Source organism: Natrix helvetica (genome assembly GCF_964273705.1).
Source record: "Natrix helvetica genome assembly, chromosome: 5".
Taxonomy (NCBI): Eukaryota; Metazoa; Chordata; class Lepidosauria; order Squamata; family Natricidae; genus Natrix; species Natrix helvetica.
The window spans coordinates 83,835,704-83,856,665 of record NC_138551.1 but is presented as its reverse complement, the minus strand read 5'-3'; the positions used below and the strand labels follow the sequence as shown (position 1 = coordinate 83,856,665).

At 40.3% G+C, this 20,962-nt stretch overlaps 1 long non-coding RNA gene across 1 annotated transcript; it reads left to right on the top strand.

The window, feature by feature from the left end:
• Positions 1-532: 532 nt before the first annotated feature.
• Positions 533-13,615, top strand: LOC309393552. Its single transcript, XR_014175608.1, has 4 exons — positions 533-730; positions 3,135-3,308; positions 11,183-11,318; positions 13,494-13,615. It is a non-coding gene; the product is annotated as an uncharacterized lncRNA (long non-coding RNA).
• Positions 13,616-20,962: the final 7,347 nt, after the last annotated feature.

The window sequence follows — 20,962 nt, the reverse complement described above, 5'->3', positions numbered from 1 at the left end:
TAACCCTTCAAAGGGTTATTGTGTGGACTTTTCTGTGTGTGAATGCCATGAGTTCACAATAGTTAAATAAAGAGGGTTTTTTTTTTCTAGGACAAGGAGTCTGTTTCTTGGTTCTGCTAATGTCACGTTCTGGTGTTCATGTTGCATACAAACAGAGATTCAGTTTGTTTGGTGAAAAACTTTTATCTCTATCTAACAAACTACGTGATAATCAGCACTAAATGACAATGATACAAAGATAATCAAATCCAAGTCAGTTCTAGCCAAGTTACCACCATCACCCATACATATACCATTACCCCACCCAGCTCCACCCACAACTCCACCCAGACGGCACCCACCCACCATCACCAATCACCATGACCCACACCTCCAGCCACACCCCCATTCAGTGTCTCATAGCCTCCTTCCTGGTTAGCCGAGTCTGAGCAAAGAGTTACATCATAGTAGGCAGTTGCACCCGAGTAGAAGAGTTACATCAGAGTAGGCAGTTGCACCCGAGTAGAAGAGCCACATGCAGCTACAGGCTCAATCGGCATCAGAGAGGCAACATCAAAATGGCAGCATTGCATGGTGGACATGGTGATGGATAGGGTCCCCCTGGATGGCAGCCTGAGGGCTGACAGCTAAGGCTGGACCAGAACATTAGCAAAAGAAAGCACAGGAACAAAATTTCTGGCTGGCCACATTGAAGAAGATAAGAGATGAAGTTAATGAAGTCTACAGCAATGTGAGTCTTCTATTCTAAAAGAGCTCTGAAAGGCACAAGAGATTTATGAGGTGATAACACTCATTGGCCAGCTACTCATATCTATTTTGGAGAGCCCGTCACACCACTGAAGCCCCTTCTTAATTCCTGACATATGGAAGTAAAGTTGCAACAATGTTTGATATTGTGAAAGTCTGCAGAGATAGTGATCCAGGTAATGGTTGTCCCAAAGGTGCTGTTTTCACAAGGCAACTGGATTCCATTCAGTGGTGGGATTCTTTTTTTTTTACTACCAGTTCTGTGGGCGTGGCTTTGTGGGCGTGGCAGGGGAAGGATACTACAAAATCCCCATTCCCTCCCCACTCTCAAAATTTCTGCTACCAGTTCTCCAGAACCTGTCAGAGCTGGCTGAATACCACCTCTGATTCCATTCCCTACTGTCCCGTCAGAGCAGAAGAAGCTTCTTGGTTGAGAAGTGAAATGTGTTCAAAGGGGAAAAAAAAAAAGAAAGTCCAGTTGCCTCCTGAAAAAAGCACCTTTGGGATATTGTGAAAGCAACAACAAAAATGAAAGTTGTCAAATCTACAAAATGTATTTCAAAGTCACCTGATTCCCTTTGTTGCTTTGGTGCTGGTATCCACTTCAGTTTGGGAATTCACTTTGATAAGATAATTTGATCAAAGCTGCGGATGCCCCAGATGGAAGACAGTTCTTACAGCTCTTCTGCATGACTGACAGCATTTTTTTGTGAATCTAGCAGGAACACTTCAAACATAAGCAGAGATCTGAAGGATCTGTTTTGTGATCTGAATACTCTAAGCTGTGCACAGAGTTGTTATGGAGAAATTAAGAATAGAGCCACCAACCTAATCATTAAGAGTCTCATTACAGAAAAAGAGATTAGGAAAACTGTAAATACCAGTAGGTTGACTACATCTGAGCTGCAAAACGTCACCTGACTACTGGGTGATTCCAAAAGGGTTCCTTTTTGTTGTCATCCTATGGTCCTCCGTTGACAGCCCATATCTAATACACTTAGATATCTTTTATTGGATGCTTTAAATAAGCTTGGAAAATGGTGACTTTTTAAAAGGATGATATTAGGTTTGATCTTTGTGATCAGGGGAATAGGTGACTAAAAATATGTCAGAGTGTATTCATGAACTGGAGTAGGGCATAGCAACAAGGTCAGCCAATGGGAGCTGAAACACTTTGTAGCCTGGGCGTGGCATAGCTATGTAGCTCTGAGTCTGTGCTAAGCTGTGAACTGAAACCAATCTCTCCTCTCTATCACATTGGAAGAACCACTCTTGTGTTGTATATATGTCTCATGAGTTATATGTATATAAAGAGAAGTTGATGAATCCTGCTGAATCAGTTATAATAGGTGGCTAGAAATATACATATATTGGATTATTTCTCTTTGGATTTGTATATTAGAATATGTGAATAGATGCATTAATGCTTGCTGGACTGAGGGAAACCCAATATAGAGGAAATTCGGAAGCCCCATTGAATTTACAAATCTTACTTCCTAATAATTGATGTAGTTCAATGTCCATAAAGGAAAACAACAACTGAGAGTTAAAACAAACATTGCCTGCCCTCCAACATTCACACACAATAACATTTAAACAATGGCATAAATGCAATATTTCTTCTGCTAAAGAAAAAAGAAACCCCTTGTACAACAGATTAAATACAACAAATAAAACCACTGGTATAGAAATATTTTTATAGGCCAATAAAAATGAGTAAATTGCATATGGTTTAAGAATCCTACTTAATAATTGATTCATCAGAAGAAAGCCACAGTGCTTGAATTAATATACAGAGAATTGTCTACATTAAAATGCCAAAGGATAAAATTACAAGCAATTTAAAGTAACAAAGAAAAGAAGAGTGCAAGCAGCTACTAAGAAAGAAAACCTACCATGATCAGAATATCCCAGATCAAATCTTGACTTACACATTAAATCAATTGTTTGGTACCTTGGGAAACCTCTGTTTTCTTAGCCTGGTAGGTCTATATAGTCTGTTTTTAGAATAGGCAAAATAAATCAGGACTGCTATTCAGAACTTATTCAGATAACAAATATATATAAACTGTTTTGAACTCTGCAATGCTGCATTGAAATTATACTATTTTCCTCTTATAATCAAGATGATGGAAAGTTTATTTCCTCTTGGATATTTTCCCCTCTTTGCTGTTGTATGTTCCCTTGAAACATAATTAAATTCTTTTATTTTTTTAGGCTGCTTTCCTTCACCTGTAAAATGTTCATAAAACAAGGTCACTACTTCTGGTAAATTGGCCCAGTTATATAGATAACACGACACACAATCATCTTTTATTTTTAGTAGACATTTATGCCAAAAGCAAAAATTGATGCTGAATAGAGACACTGCTGATTTTTCTCCTCAGGACTGAATAACCACCAGATGTCCCTAAAACCATACTCTGCTATGAACATTTTATACCTTTGAAGGTGTTGAAAATCTTGGATTTATTTGACTGTTATATCTGTTCACCCAGGGATCAAAGACTCTATTAAAATTATCCCAAGTGCAGTGTCAGAAAATTTATTTAGCTGAGCAGGTAAGTTTCAGAATTTTTGAAGAAAGCTTTCATTTAATCTGTATGTTTTAAATTCTAATAAAATGAGGCATAATATGAAAACCCTTTACCAATAGTTTGATTTTATTAAAAAATACAATCGAAATATACTGTGAAAAGGAGTGACACCTCCCAATTTTCCAGCTAAAATAATTCCATTCCCCATTTCATGAATATACCTTTGTTATTAAATATAACAAGCTTAAAATTGGAATTACAGAAATGAACTAAAAAAACCCAACTAGAAAATAACACAAACATCCTATGTTATCTTAGACATGATTGCCATTGTAAATACAATCACATTTATGAAGACATATGCATTCTTTCATCATTTGAGTGCTAATATTTCAGTCCTAACACTGATCTAAAAAAATATGGGTTTGTTTTTAGGCTAAACCACAAGATCTGCCAAACTGGATTCTGTCATAGCATTAAAGACATAGAATCCAAAAATTACCCTTTAAAATATTTGCTTGAACAATTCTGAATACAATTGCATAAAAAGGAAGAATTAAATTTTGTAGAGTTGCTTAAGAAAAAATATATATTGGAGAAACTTGCCAATAATAAGATGCAGAACAATGAGACTAGCATACAAGTACAGGAATGTTGCAAAAAATGGATTTGTTAGAAAAAGTATAAAAAAGTTTAAGGAAACATAACAAAATAAACAATTTCTTAAAATATTTTTAGAAAGTTTAATAGAATGGATTAATATTTATATGCATGACATTCTAGGATAGATCAGATTTGTATATGATACCACTGTACTCGGTCTTATTACAGGAGGAGATGAATCAGCATACAGAGAAATGCTCAGAAAACAACTTGCATCTAAACACCAGCAAGACAAAGGAGATTGTGCTGGACTTCCAGAAGGAGAGAGAAGAACTTGTCCCACTCAACATCAAGGGGGCTGGGTGGAGAGGGTCTCCTCTTTCAAATTCAAGAAGATGTCACCTGGAAAAATAACACATCTCAGGTGATCAGGAAGGCTCAACAGAGACTCTACTTCTTTAGGGTCTTGTGGAAAAATCAGGTGGAACAACGACTGATGACTTCCTTTTACCGGACTATGATAGAAAGCGTCCTCACATATTGTGTTATGGTATGGTATGCTGGCTTGACAGCTATGGACAGAAAGGCATTATAGAGGGTGATGTACACAGCACAAAAAACCATGGGCTGCTCCCTGATCCTATTGGATGAAATTGCCAGGACCCGCTGCCTTAGCAGAGTGAGGAAAATCCTCAGGGATGATTCACAGCACTTCTTTAGCCTCCTACCATCGGGCGGGAGATATAGAAGCATAGCCAGTTGTATGAACAGGTTGAAGAACCACTTTTATCCATGAGCTGTCAGTCTCCTGAATGCAACATACCACAATCAGGTTTAATATGATAGACTTGCAGGGCCAGCGCAATGTGCAATATGTTTATACTGCTGCAATATAATGTTATATACATGTATGTATATGGGAATGTGTGCTTATTATTACTTATTTGGGTTTAGGGATTTCTTTTTCTTTTATTTATTGAATTACTGAGATATATTCTGTGTTTTCGGTTTGTGTGTGCACCAAGGGAGGCTCATTCAATTTCATTGTACACATGTTGTGTATTAACAATAAAGGTTTGATTTGATTTGATATATCCCCTAAATCCCAGTGAAAAAATACCTCCTTTAACTAGATAATCTATTTGGATTTGTTTTTGATATGACAGCCCATTAATCTAATAGTAATGAGTTTATAACAGGGGTATCAAACTCAATTTCATTGAGGGCCGCATCAGGGTTGTGTTTGACTTCAAGGGGCTGGGGTGGGTGTGGCCAGGATGGGCAGGGCCAGCTCAACATCACTCATGTTGGGGGTTCCTGTGGTGGCCTGAGTACTCTGCCAGTGAAAATGGGCTCCTGAGCTCCGTTTTCGGCTGCGATGGCCTCCTGCAATCCTCTGCCAGTGAAAATGGAGCTCAGGAGGGTCACCCTGGTAGAGGCACCATGGGGTGGTCCTTTGCTGTTTCCAGAGTGGCCCCATAGGCCAGATCCAGCCCCTGGGCCTTGAGTTTGACACCCCTGGCTTATAATGCTTACCTTGCAAACAGAAGATTGCTGGTTTAAAAGTAAGCAGGAACTTTTAAAATATAACTATTTTTCTTTCTCTGATCTACCTACTTTTCCCAGTATTTTGTTTTTAATAATTACAGCTACACCGCAGTTCATAATTTTTCCAGATGCTGAAGGTAGAAGGATTTTATCTCAGCTCCAAATAGAAATCCTTATATTTCAAGCTGGGATGAACATAAGTTAGGAACAGCTTAAAGGTATAACTTGTATGTGCCTCAGAGTATTCTAAAATCCATATCTCTGTTCTGAAGCTATGCACTAGCAACCTATGTTGCTTATTAAATGAAAATACTGAAATGTATAGCATTATTAAGGACAGCATCCTAATTCAGATGAAGAGCCTTCAATGGATATTTAGTCAAATACTAATCAGTATCTCTGTTCCACTAAGTTCCCTGATTTGCTGGTCTTGTTGTATTCAGGTCTTTTCCCATGTAAGATTGAGATTGTCTTGGCAATGTTTCTCACTTGCCGTCTTCAGGCTGGGTTTTGGGTTTAAAGCATGGTCAGAGCTGCCATCTTTCTATAAATGTTGGTGGAGTGCTGGCGTTGTTTCAGTAAGTGGAATGATTGGTTGTGTGGTTGTATCATGATTGGTAGATTGGTGCTGGCTGTGTGTCCATTGTTGTTTCGTGTTGTAATGGCCTGGGTGGTGTGTGGGGGTCACTTGTTGATTAGGGCTGGTTTCCAGATGTCTGGTAGGTGGGAGGTACCATCACATTTATTCATGTTTATTCATTCACCAACTTTATGTTTATTCATTCACCAACTTCCCTTTCTGGATGTCCTAATCTACAAAAAAACTCAATGGCTCCCTAGGACACACCATCTACTGGAAAAACCCCCACACCAACTGCTACTTAAACGCACAATCCCATCACCACCCTGCACAGATCAACTCTGTAGCCAAGACCCTCATCTCCAGAACCAAACGCCTAGCCGACAAAGACCACTTGAAAACTGAATTACACACTCTCCCAAACATATTAATCTCCAACGGATTCCAAAGAAAAACAATTACCAACCTAATCCAAAGGGAGACTCCAAAAACCGAGACACAGAACAGGACAACAGCATCGCCCTCCTCCCTTACATCAAAGGCACCACAGATAAAATCAGCAAAATTCTCAACAGCAGCAGCAGCAGCAGCAGCAGCAACAACAACAACCTCTTTGCTTCCTACAAGGATGGCCGGGAAGGAAGCAGCAACTGTGATCTGATGAACTGGAGGTAGAATTAGTAGCAGCTGGTGATTTGGGAGATCTCAGCCTTAGAGAAGGCTGGGGGCAAAAGAAAAGAGAGCTAAGTGGGAGCTGCTTGCTTCAGAAAAGCTACTCTAGCTCTCCAAATTGTAGAAGAGAGTAGCAGACAGAAGAATAAAGCAGTGCTTGCCACCATGGGCAGAAATCCTAGTGCCAGTTGAAGCTATGCAGATATCCTGCCAAGTTCCAGATGCTTCTTCTAAATCATAACAATGAAGGTATTTGGCAGCTGAGTACTGGCAGCATAATGGACTTGGGTGAGCTCAATTTCTGGCTAGATAGAGTTCTTAAAAAGAAAATAACAGACTACACAAAGAGATAATATCCTTTGTTAAGATCAAATGGGAAAGACCGGGGCAACTATACTCCTTCATTTACTGGTCTCAGTTAGGAAAACGACCTGACATGTTAAGAAATGAATCCCAATAAGTTAAAGAGGTAAAAATAATTAATACACTAATTTATGAACACACCGTTGAGTGAAGATTGGATGATAACTAGAGCAGACGTGGGTTCCTATCAGTTCGGCCAAGTAGGTAGTAACTCAGCCTGCCACGCCCCCAAACTGGTTCTATTGGCATTCTTCTTCTATAGATGAACACTGGTATAGATCAACACACATGGATGACTTTCACAAGTTTTACCTCTTCTATGTTACTCACAGGACTCGGAAATCACACAGGAATGTCGTGATGAATGGCTGTGGTTGTGTTAGGTTAAAGAAAGAATTTTTAATGAGAGAAAATGATTAATGATTCTTTGGAATCCAGCTACTTTAAATAACAATACCTTTAGTACAAAGTATGTAAGTCCTACCACCTTTGTAATATCTAGCAGTAGCAGCACAAAAGGAGATTAGGGGTGCAATTATCATTGTAGAATTGTTGATACTAGAAATGTACCAGTTCTAATTTATTTTACTTATAAATGACCAAAAGCATTTCCTCCCATTTCTAGGATTTATCTGGCTGTTAATTAAAACTAAGAAAAAATGGGGAAACTGCAACAAACAATGTAAGATGACTCTGATATGAGAGAGAGAGAGAGAGAGAGAGAGAGAGAGAGAGAGAGAGAGAGAGAGAGAGAGAGAGAGAGAGAGAGAGAGAGAGAGAGAGAGAGAGAGAGATATTAACCCACCTAATTATGTGAGAAGTAAGATCAGGTGCTCTACATTTCTTTCCTACTGCAGAGAAGACGGCTCCTTTAGAGCCACTGGTTCTTGAATGGCATGTTAGCTTCTACAAGCCAAAATGTGGGTAGAACCAAAAGCTGGTCATACCAAATGAAAGGTATATTGTATTTAGTACTGTATTTAGTATTGTATTTAGAAGAGCCATGGTGGTGCAGTGGTTAGAGTGCAGTACTACAGGCTACTTCTGCTGATCACCGGCTGCCAGCATTTTGGCAGTTTGAATCTCACCAGGCTCAAGGTTGACTGAGCCTTCCATCATTCTGAGATTGGTCAAATAAGGACCCATATGGGGGCGATATGCTGACTTTGTAAACTGCTTAGAGAGGGCTGTAAAAACACTGTGATGTGATATATAATTCTAAGTGCTATTGCTATTTCTTGCCACAGTTGTTAAGTGAATCACTGCAATTGACAAGTTAGTAACACGGTTGTTAAGTGAATCTGGCTTCCCCATTGATTTTGCTTGTCAAAAGGTTGCAAAAGAGATCACCTGACCCTGGAACACTGCAATGGTCATAAGTAGGAACCAGTTGCCAAGCATCTGAATTTTGATCACATGATCATGGGGATGCTACAAAGATTGTAAGTGTGAAAAATGGTCGTAAGTCACTTTTTTCAATGCCGTAACTTTGAACAGTCACTAAATGAACTGTTGCAAGTTGAGAACTACCTGTATAGAAAGATGGAGCACTTTGTACCTTGACAGCCTGAACAAACATGCAATATAGATACACATGTATATTTGAAGAGGCACATAAAGCAATAACAAATATTTAAGCCTTTCTTTATTCAAATAAAAATGGCTTCTTCAACAACCTCATGATGAGCCCATTGTTGCTGCTGGGGGAGCAGGGGAGGGGGGACAGAGAGCAAGGGATTGTGAGACTGGCTGGGAAACTGTAATGGAATGTTGAAAATTAGAGTCACATGATCACAGCAGCCGCCCAGCAGCAGCCAGTAGCATTTAGGTAGGCACATATTTCCCAAATTTTATCCCCCCGGGAGTTATGGGTCCTAGATTTTAGGCACATTCTGTAAGTTTGAGGTACCTTGGAACAAAAAATAGTTGTCCTGTGACGTGCCAGTTTGCTTAGGTAAAAGTCATGATATGAGTTTTAGTAGTGTATGAATAGATTGATAGATTAAATACTCCTAATACTTTTAACCATCTTTGTTAAAACTCTTCTGTCCCTCTAAAGCAGCAGGGATGTAAGGTAAAATCTCTAGCACCAGTGGAACACAGCTGAATACAAATATCAACCCAAAGCATAGGATTTATTATAATCCAGTGGATAGGAGCTTAAGATACCTTTGTATTGTATTGTTTTATTAATAATGCCAACCTTAGATAATTCCATAATGGATCAGGGAAAGTCGTCTTAAATACTTTTTTTTGGAATCTCATTTGGTAAGGGATGCTTATCCTCTTATCTCAATTAAGGGTGGAGATAAATGCCTATAAAATGAAAGCATTTCATGCTAGTTCTACTAGCTGGCATAAATCTCAGCCCCTAGCCAATAATAAGCCGCAGCAATACAATCAGTAGAGAAATTGCATTGTGTAAATTGTTAGTCTTTTATTAAAGTTGTGTGTGCAGATCAATATATATCTTGTTCAATTCATTATCTGATGAAAATGATATTGTATTCATATAATGCAAGTATAATAGCAATTATATAATTCTAAAGGGTAAAATATAGAGAGGTGATATAGAGCTTTCTCAATGGGAAATAGGAAACCTATTATCTTCCAGAGTGTATTTAGAGGATTTAGAAGATACTGGATTCCGTAACTCAGAAGAGAACCACTTTTATTACGCGCACAGATCTAATTTTTTTAAACAGGACCAATAAGTAGAGCTGTATTTTATTCAGATAACATGCTCATTATTTCCCGGGCTTATTTTGCTATTTAATTTATAGGATGTAACTTTAAAAAAGAAAAAGAAACAAAGCCATGCTTTTTTCTGAATATTTTTAAAGGAAAGTTAATCAATAGATAATATTCAGCAGAGGTTCTAGTTTTTCTCTTATGTTCTCTGAAAAGTTACATCAGGCGAGATGATGTCTGCTCAGTACTGATTGCTCTCATGGTGAGATAAGTTAGCAGAAGAAACAGATGTAGGAAGGTACTTTTGATAGCTATAGAAGGCTTTCCACTTTGCAGTTCAGAGATCTTTCTAAAACATGGGCCATTTTTTAAATCAGAATTGGTTGTCAGGGGATGTTCATGAGGTCAGCTGCTTTGTTTTCACAAATCAAGGTTTCTTTCTGTCACAAGACTAGTGTCAACCCTGAAGCTGGCTTGACCGAAGCCATTTTGATCGCTTCAGTGTTGCCACCTGTATCTGAGGGATAGGGAAGGGAGACTTGAGATAGAGGGGATTTTGTAGCCAAAACAAAATACTTTCTCTTGGGATCCAAGGACATTCTCACACCTGGTCGGAGGAAGGTAAAGTGGTGCTACCTGGTTGCCAAACCACACAGTGATTGGGCCATGTGACTGATAGTTTTGAGAAAGTAGAAAATATTTTTCTTTTAATTAGTTGAAGACTGTGGGAGTTTTCAGAGTCGGTTTTCACCAATATGATATTTCCAATACAAGTATCCTTTGAGGAATCTACCTGCCTTGGAGTCTTGCTTGCTATGGATTTATTACTTGGAACCCTGACAACTAGTGAAATATTCTTCCATAATGTCTACAGTAAAGGTCCCAAATCTAGAGCCCACATGTGGCACTCCAATGAATCTTTTGTAGTCCTCAGTGCTGAAGATGATAGGCAGCAAGACCTCTAAGGCATGTAGTTGTGTCGGCTTGGTTTTGGGAAGTGCGTGAGGAAGATCAGTGGCCTAGTGTCAGCATCTTCCCAATCCAGTGGGCTCCTTACAATACTGGAACCCAGTTGGAAAGCCCATGAAGTCGGCAACCCAAGATCTGTTATGCCAAACAATGTTGTTCTCCAGTAACTCCTGTCTACTATTGCTGTCCATGAAAGATGCTGCTTGTGAGATTGTATCATGCTTCCAGGCAGGAAAAGGGGCTGATACTTGGCCAGGGGTGAAAGCAGGGAGTGAAATGCTACCATTTCCGACTGGTTCACCTGAACTGGTAATAAAAAAATGCTACCAGTTCGAGTGAACCATTATTTCCGACGATCAGCTGTGATGCACGATTTATATTAGCTAGAATTGTCGGATTTCCTGCTTTCTAGCTAATCTAAATTGCACGGGAGAGCAGATTCATCCTCTTGCTGTTCTACTTACCTTTGCAGGTGTGCTTGGTAGCAAGTTCCACCCTCCAGCCTGGATGCCATCATGTCCTATTTTTGATGCTCTACACATGTGCGGAAGGTCCTGTGCATGCACGGAGGTGATGTGTGAGCTCACATTTGTGAAATGGTAGTGAAGGTAAGTTGTTTTCACCCCCGGGTGATAGGCTACATCTGCCCAAGGAAAGAGGGCTGAGTCTGACCACTCCTTCATAAGAGTCTCTATGCTGGGAGAGGGGGGCAAGTGAAAAAGCCCTTGAAATATCTCTCCTAGGCAAAGGAAGAACACACTTTTCCTGGCAAGATGAGTGCAGAGAAAGTGGAGGAAACAAAGATGTGTCTATGAGAGAAGAAGGGGGGAGGAGGAGAGAGCGCGGGAGAGAGAGATGGGTTCAAACTCATGGCATAATGTTGCTGTCATGTGACATTTCAAGACATTTTTTTCCCTTTGCAAAGATGAAGTGGGCATTGCCTGCCTGTGACATATTTGGCCCACAGGCTGCCAGTTTGACACCCTGGATTCAGAAGTGGTATTCAGCAGGTTCTGACAAATTCTGGAGAACTGGTAGCAAAAATTTTGAGTAGTTCAGAGAACTGGTAAATACCACCTCGGATTGGCCCCACCCCCTTCTATTCTCTGCCTCCTGAGTCCCAACTGATCGGGAGGGAAGGAAGATTTTATAGTATCCTTCCCCTGCCACCCCCACTAAGCCACCCCCACCAAGTCAAGCCACACTCACCAAGCCACACCCACAGAACTGGTAATAAAAAAAATAGAATCCCACCACTTCCTGGATTACATTGTTTTAACTAAGACCTTGCAAAACTGACATGCACACAGCGCGCGTATGCACCTTACTGTCTAGCGACACCTCCCCAAGCCTCTGCAATGCTTCAGCTGCTCTGTGGAGCATCGCACAGGCGCTGTACGTGCTGTGCACATGCCCGTAAGTGCCAAAGATTTTAAAGACAAGTAATGAGCGAGGTCGGACAGGTGGACCCTCCGGAGCACCATATCGGAACAGTACCCAGTGCTCCGGGCAGGCTCCAGTACGCCGGTACCGTGGCATACTGCCTGCAACCCACCACTGGTGTGTACACACACACACACACACACACAATCTGAAAAATAGAACCAGATATTGGCATTCTGTTTAAGAAAAATGTTGCAAGCTATATGGCCCCAGTGAAAAGATTGTTTCTTAAGAAGTTCTGTTTTACATTAAATTTTTATCTATGAAATTGCTTGTCTATTACAATTATCAGGTTACCTCTGGTTTACACTAAATGCAGACAGCTATTGTTTTCACTAGTATGTCATTGATTTGCAATTTTGGATTTTTTTTACACTTTAGTACATTGTTTTGTAGCCTTGCATTTTTATATTGGGTTTTACAGTGTGATCAGCAAGGATTGCTATCTATAGAATATTTGTTTATGTCTTGGTTGTTTCGCAACAACTCAGACACTTTACTTATTCCTCAGGTTAAGATTTGAATGGGTGAAATCTCGTTCTATTGTCTTCCATAAGTGTCTGCTGGGTAAGACTAACTGGATTCTACCAATTGATTTCCATGGGCAGTATAAGCATTGTCTTGAATGATTTTCAAGAGTTGCTTTCACAGTCTCACCTGTGAATCATCATGTAATGAGAAATGAAGTGATGAATACTTAAGTCTGAGCAAGTCTTATTTCACTAAAAATTAATTGATTTTTTTAAAATACACACAACAACCTGGAGAAGGTTATGTAGCCTTAGGACCCATTAAATTATCTAATTCAAGTTCCTAATTAATACCAGTGGGAATTAAATATCTTTCATTTTTATGGCTACTGCTTTTTGGATAGTGACTCAAAATTGAATTAAAAGATAGAGGAAGGAGACCATCGATCAAGGGATAACTTTAAAGGAGGATATGGCTAAAGGATTTGACCTCCCTTATACTACTTGGAGGTTGCTGAATAGAATGAGAGTTGGAGTGCCTAAATTTAAAACCAATGTTCTCAGGTGAAAGCTCTTAGCAGACAACATTCTATGTCAGAAGTGTCAAACTCACGTCATCACAGCGGTGTCATATGACGTATCGGGAATTTCCTTGCTTTGATAAACTGGGCAGGGGCGTAGCCAGCATGTGACACATCCAGCCCATGGGCTGGGAGTTTGACAGCTCTGTTCTATGTGAATGTGGAGAGACACAAAGCCTGGCCCACATTCTTGTATGTCAGCTACTACCTGAAGGAACATGTACTCATAATGACTTATTTTTGGCCAATGACAAAGCTGAGAAAGTGGCTTTATTGTCACAATTTAAAGTTTGATCTAGGAAGGAGCAGGAGGAGGAGCAGCAGGAGCTGGAGAAGGAGCAGGAGAAGGAGTAGAAGGAGGAGCAGCAAGAGCAGGAGCAGGAGAAGGAGTAGAAGAAGGAGCAGTAGCAGCAACAGCAGCAGGAGGAGGAGCAGGAGAAGGAGAAGGAAAAGAAGCAACTCCTTTTAAACAATCCCCCAAACTTGGGCATGAAAGGTGTATTAGACAGATTTTAATAAATATATTTTATAACTTTGAGGATTGGGAATAAGAGTAGGAACATCGTCCCAAAGACAAACCTAACATGTCACTTTCAGGCAGAATGCAAATTAGAGCTTTTAATTTCTGTCTGCAAAGAAAGCTGAACTGTACTATTATTCCTGGTCCTGTAAAATGACACAACAAAGTAATACATGATCTGGAAGACTGACAGAGGGTACTTATGATTTCTAAAAATGAGGATGAGTCTAGGTGCTGCCTCCAAGTCCTTTCTTATACTTTTACCAAGTGCTGATATTGGAGAACTTCTGTAACCCATGGAGAGCATTAAAATCTAAGCGGCAATGTTACCCCCATCTCATTGACACTGGGACCCAAAATACCCACAATCCTATGTTGAATTCTGGGTAGATGTTTTGTATTTTTAATGAACCAATATAAAATATTTCAGGAACCTGAGCAAAAGCAATATAGATTTTTTAAAACTACTGTTAAGCACCTGTACTCATTTGAGATTTTATTGACTATCAGAGGATATTTTCTTGGAATAATGTTAATGAAGGTTTATGGTATTAATGCACATATATTCTTAGCATGTCACAACCGACTTACTTTGACCAATCTTTTAAAAGCTAAAGAGAGTTAGTTCTGATTCATACTTAAATGGGAGATAAATAAAACATCCCAGAAGTGTAGACTGGTTTAGAAAGTTAAAAAACAGAAAAATAATGTGGACATCTCTATGTAATATCTAGGAGCTAAGGTCAATTTGAGGCAGAATGTTAACTTTTTACACATTTACTTCATAACATCCTGAATACCCCAATAGATTCTTGTTTCCCGACAGGGTGTTATAGAATTTAATTTCTATAACTTTCAAGATTCCTTGTGGAAAGTGAAAAACTCCTTTGCTTTCCCTTAGTCTCAACACAGATTGACTCCTTGATAATGCAAACAGTTCATTTGTTTTCTATTCTTGACTGTTAGGCAAAAGAATGATTCTTCTCTGTCCTCCAAGTAACTGCTCTTCAGGAGGTTGTCTTCTTCATAATCCTTCCTCCTAGGCTTAGTTAATAACATTAACTCTGTCCAAGATCTAGGACAGTGGTGTGTTATGATTGGTATGTCCTGGTACGGGTGTACCGGTGCCTGCCAAGAGCACCAGGTACCGTTCCGGTACGGTGCTCTGGAGGGCCCACCAGCCCACGCTCCTTACTGGTATTTGAGGTTTTGGGGGCTTCCGCTCATGCGCACAGAGTGTAAGGTGCCTGCGTATTGCTCCACCAAGCAGCTGGAGCATCGCAGGTGGTATGCATGCGCGCTCTGCCTGTGTGTATGCACGCGCTACATACGTTAACGTGGTGGACACCCGGCCCCGTTGCACCATACCGGTTGCACCGGGATCCGGCACCCACCACTGACCTAGGAGTACTCATTTCAAAAGACTTAAGCCCCAGAGCTCACTGTTACAACATTGCCAAAAAGGCTTTCAGAGTTGTCAACCTTTACGTAGTTTTCTCTCTGATAATGCTATGCTGCTAACTAGGGCATACAAAATCTTTGCCAGACTTATCCTTGAATACTGCTCACCTGCCTGGAACCCCCACTGCATTTCGCACATTAAAACATGAGAGAGGGTCCAGAGATATTTTACAAGAGGGGTACTCAACTCCTCTGCTTGTAAGAAAATTCCGCATTCCTCCAGGCTTGAAATTTTAGGCCTGGATAACCTTGAGTTACACCATCTATGTTCCGACCTGAGCTTAGTGCACAAGGTAATCTGCCATAACGGTCTAACTGTTAATGACTACTTTTACTTCAACTGCAATAACACAAGGGCTATCAATAGATACAAACTAATTGTAATCTGTTCTAATCTTGATTGCAGGAAAAACAATAGAGCAGTAAATGTGTGGCACACCCTACCTGATCCTGTTGTTAGTTCCTCTAACCCCATACCTTTTACCTTAAGCTGCCTACCATGGACCTTATGCCTTTCTTAAGAGGTCCCTAGTGGGGCGTGCATAGCGCACCAGCTTGCCTACCGTCCCTGTCCTACTACCCCCATGTATATGTACTCTTTCTATGTGTTTATGGCTATGTTTTGCTTATTTTTATCCATTTATTTGTGCCATTTTTTCATGTGTTTACATACTTGTTTCCTTGTACTTGTTGACAAACAAACAAACAAACAAACATGAGAGACACCTGCCATTCACAGATGTAACTATGGTCAGCTTATCTCAGTTTGTCAGTCTATATCCACAATCACAAAGATAAGATGGAGAATACATAGAGACCAAAACTACCCATAAAATTTTATGGCAGCGTTTTTCAATGTTTCATCAGGATGTGCAAAATGGAAGGCATTTGGAAAAGGCTAAGAAAAATTTCATTTCCTGTGAATGTTTCTTTTGTATTATCAGAATATCAGTACAGTAGAAAGACCTTTTTTTTAATTATAGGAAAACAGAAGAAGCACATCCACATTGTTATAGAAGATAGTTTTAAAATGTGAAGAAAAATAGCCAAGAAAGGGTTGTAAGAATACAGTGTGAGAAAATTTGTTAAGGAAAGATAGATTATAAGCAGTGACGTGCGGTGAGGTTTATGACTGGTGAGGCACTGACACAGTGCTGGGTTTCAAATATTTTTAGACTTGTGGACTTCAACTCCCAGAATTCCACAGCCAGGCATGCTCAGTTCCAATTTAAAGTGACAGCATTTGTTTTTCTCCTTTGCTCCTTCTTTCTTTTTCTTTTTCTTCTCCTTCCCCTCCTTCCTCCCTCTCTCCCTTCCTCCCCCTCTCTCAAACACACACACACACACACACACAAGTTGGATTGGACTATCTCTCCTACCCCTTCCCTCTCTCACTCACTCTCAAACAAACACACACACACACACAAAAGTTGGATTGGATATCTTTTCCAGTGGCTTGAAAGCAGCTCCTCTGCCATCCCCCCCCCATTCCCCTGCTGCCTTTCCCAAACACCTCCACCATTGCAAATGCAGCCTGCTGTCTGGGTGGGAAATGCCTGGAACACAATAAAGCCCACCCACCACCTCCTGCTGGCAGGCTGGGGTGAGAGGAGAGGCAGAGAAGCCAGAGGGGAGCTGAGCCTTCCAAAAGAAAGAGGCTGGGGGGAAGTGTGTGTACTACAGCATGGCTCTTTGCCTGGCTTCCTGCCTCCTCCTGTGGTCTCCTCAGTGCTCGCTTGTGCTCTCCCTCCCCAAGTGTAGTTTGATTGCAGGTGGAGCCACTTGCCTTTTCATACTTGTAATCAGTGAAGCTGGGCTAGATTTTTATATAGTTTTATCCAGCTGTGTGTGTGAGAGAGAGAAATGAATGGGGGCCTGGGGAGGAAGTCACTACACTTGGGGAGGGAGAGCACCAGTGAGGTTAAGCAGAGTTGATTGCAGGTGGAGCCACTTGCCTTTTCAAACTTGTAATCAGTGAAGCTGGGCTAGATTTTTATATAGTTTTATCCAGCTGTGTGTGTGTGAGAGAGAAATGAATGGGGGCCTGGGGAGGAAGTCACTACACTTGGGGAGGGAGAGCACCAGTGAGGTTAAGCAGAGTTGATTGCAGGTGGAGCCACGTTGCCTTTTCAAACTTGTAATCAGTGAAGCTGGGCTAGATTTTTATATAGTTTTATCCAGCTGTATGTGTGAGAGAGAGAAATGAATGGGGGCCTGGGGAGGAAGTCACTACACTTGGGGAGGGAGAGCACCAGTGAGGTTAAGCAGAGTCATCCACGGTGAGGCAGCAACTAGCTCAGCTTTTTCCTTTTACTTTTTTTTTCATGATGAGAGTGGTGAGGCTGTGCCTCACCTGCCTCACCTGACTGCACGTCACTGATTATAAGCTATCCATACCATTTTGAAGACTTTTAGGGACCAAGAAAACAGAGCATAATGAATTAGTCAAAGTATTTGATTTTGAGCCACAGTGGGGCAGTGGTTAGAATGCAGTATTGCAGGCTACTTCGGCTGCCTGCTGGCTGCCTACAATTTGGCAGTTCAAATCTCATCAGGCTCAAGGTTGACTCATTCTTTCAAGGTCAGTAAAATGAAGACCCAGATTATTGAGGACAAGGTGCTGACTCTGTAAACCTCTTACAGAGGGGTAAAGCACTGTAAAGCGGTATAATAGTCTAAGTGCTATTGCTATTGCTAAGTGCTATTTTTACTTCCTCTATTCCAAACATGGAGAACCTATAGTTGTTATTATGCTGTTAACTACAGTTCCCAGAATTCCTCACACCTCTGCCCTATTGGTTAAAACTGATTGCAATTAGAATTCTACAGTGGGCTCCCAAATGGTGCTCTATGTTAATCTCCATCCTCCCTTTGCTGCAAAACAGGATGGGATTCCCCAAAGCTACATCAGATGACCGCAGAGGGATGCAAAGGCAAAAGAGTTTTGAAAACTACCAACCTCCTCCATCCACTGTTGTCAGTTGTTGTGATATTTGCAAGTTTATGATTTGGCAGCCCTAATAAAGGATGACCTATCTTTCTGCATTATTCACCTGAAAAAGATGTTGTCAGTTAACTTAAACAGCTCAATAGCAGTCATCATATGATGAATTGCTGTAGGACGTTGGTTTATATTTACCACTGAAGGCAAATAGGAACCAAACACGGATGCAATCAGAAGTAATGATCTGTGATGACATTTGCTACGATGATTGATACTAGATGATTGAAGCAGTTGAACCCCTCTGCGGAAAATGGACAAAGAGAACTAGCAGTATTCTTAAAACCATTTGTATTATGCCAAGTCCTAGTTGGAGCAATCACTCCAATCTATAACACTTTGTTGTTTATAGGCCGAACATAACAACCAACAAATAAAAATTGGCACATCAAGATGTACTTTATGCATCAGGTTTACAGATGTCATGTATAATTTTCTTTCTATTTTATTCCAGCACTGACTTGCCTGCATGCTATAAAATTGGTTCCAGTAGGTACAACGGTAATCACTCATCACTAAGGCACAAGGACTGATAACAAGAATGTTATAATCATTGGACCCAATAATACAAGACTGTCACTAGGGTTGTAAAGTGCTTGTTATTGTTTTTCTTGGCAACATCCCCATGCTTTCCCAGATGCAGATCTTCAAAAATTCAACAGATGTAGGTTTCCCATTTTCCACCTTTGTCTGGGAGATAGCTAATAAGGACAGTGGTCCTATACTGGTGAAGTGGGGAAGGGAAATCATATTCTTTGTTCAATTGACCCCATTACAAAGTTATCTGAACTTTCGTTCGATGCAGAACTGGGGGGAAAAAAACCACAGTAGACTATTGTCCTTATGACTCTTCTTTTCATCGGAGCATGAAAAAAGATGTCAAGTACAATTGTAACAAGTAAATCAATATTTAATTTAAAAAATGGCCAGCAAACCCATCCAACCTTAGAGTTTTACTTGAAGACAACTGCTTTTTATAGAGCTTTGAATGAACTTAAATGCATTTTTAAGGGTCTGATCTCTTTGTGCTTGGAGACCTGTGGGGCAATTTGAAGATTGCAGTATTTTTTTTTTTTAAAAAAATCTGCTACTGACAACCTTCAGAGTTGGAAAATGCTTGATTTATTTTTCAGATAGACCCATTATTTCTATACTTCCTTTAATTTATTCCATTAATATGTCACTTTAAGACAACTCTTTCTGCTCCGGTATTATCTGACATAAAAACAGCACATCACTCCTTTGTAAGATTTTGTCTGACGTGAAATTGGCATTTAAAATAAAATATGGTATGAAACATATACTTTTGGTGGTATACATTTTCAATATCAAAATTTTAGAGACTATCATTGGTGCTTTTAAAGCATCTAGATGTAGGGGTTAGACAAAAATTCTCTACCTGAGATACTAAGGAATCAGTACTAAATTTAATGTTAGTACTATTAGGCAATACTATACTAGATTAAAGAAGCCAATATGTCAATGTCTAAATATAATGTCTAAATATATTGCCAGTGTTTATAAACAGGCAAACAATCAATACAAACTCAAGGTAAACCGCTCCAAACTTGATTGCAGAAAATACGACTTCAGCAACAGAGTGGTCAATGCCTGGAATGCTCTACCTGACTCGGTTGTTACATCCTCAAACCCTCACAGCTTCAACCTTAAACTGTCTAGCGTGGACCTCATCTCATTCCTAAGAGGTCCTTAAAGAGGGGGGTGCATAAACACACCACCGTGCCTACCGTCCCTGTCTTACTGTCCCCATTTATCTGCATCTACTTCAGGGGTGAAATTCAGCAGGTTCTGTTCTGACAGGTTCTGGAGAACCGGTAGCAAAAATTTTGAGTAGTTTGGAGAACTGGCAAATACGACCTCTGGCTGGCCCAAGAGTGGGGTGGGAATGGAGATTTTGTAATATCCTTCCCCCTGGTATGGGGTGTGAATGGAGATTTTGCAGTATCCTTCCCCTGCCGCGCCCACCAAGCCATGCCCACAGAACTGGTAGTAAAAAAAACTGAATTTCACCACTGATCTACTTCCTTTGTTCATGTTTATGTTCATACTTATTATCGACAAACAAACAAACACATAAATAAATGATGTGATATTTTATTGTGATATGGAATTGAATGGCTAGCCTTAGATCAGGGGTGTCCAAACTTGGGAACTATAAGACTTGTGGACTTCAACTCCCAGAATTCTGGGAGTTGAAGTCCACAAGTCTTAAAGTTCCCAAGTTTGGACACCCCTGCCTTAGATGAAACAAGTTGTTAGGGTTCTAAATACCATGCAGAAATAAATCATTGTCCAAGGCAAAACATCCTTTAAGGTCCAATTTATTCCGCAGGCAATTTAGCACGGCTATGGAAAATTTCAACTCTGGAAGTACATTCTCTAAGTTCAACCAGTTGAAAGTTCATGATCTCTCCCCACACCCACAAATCCATCACAAGTTCCAATCATCATCTTCCACGCTGGCATGTACACCCATCTTCTTCCGGCCAGGTGTCGAGGTGCTGAGACAAAAGATGACCTTGGCTTCTACAAAAGAATGTCAACAATCCATTCTACAATCCTACTCCTTTCTATTCCCCCCTCCCAACTACTACACTATTGAAACAGCATAGAAAATTATAAGAAAGTGTGGCAGGCCAAAGATCCAAAAAAGAATATAATTACAGGCCTGACACAAGTGCTGAAAAGAATTCACTGCAGGCATTAGATAGCCCTCTCTAGGACATTGCTCAACCAGATAAGGGCATTATGTTCT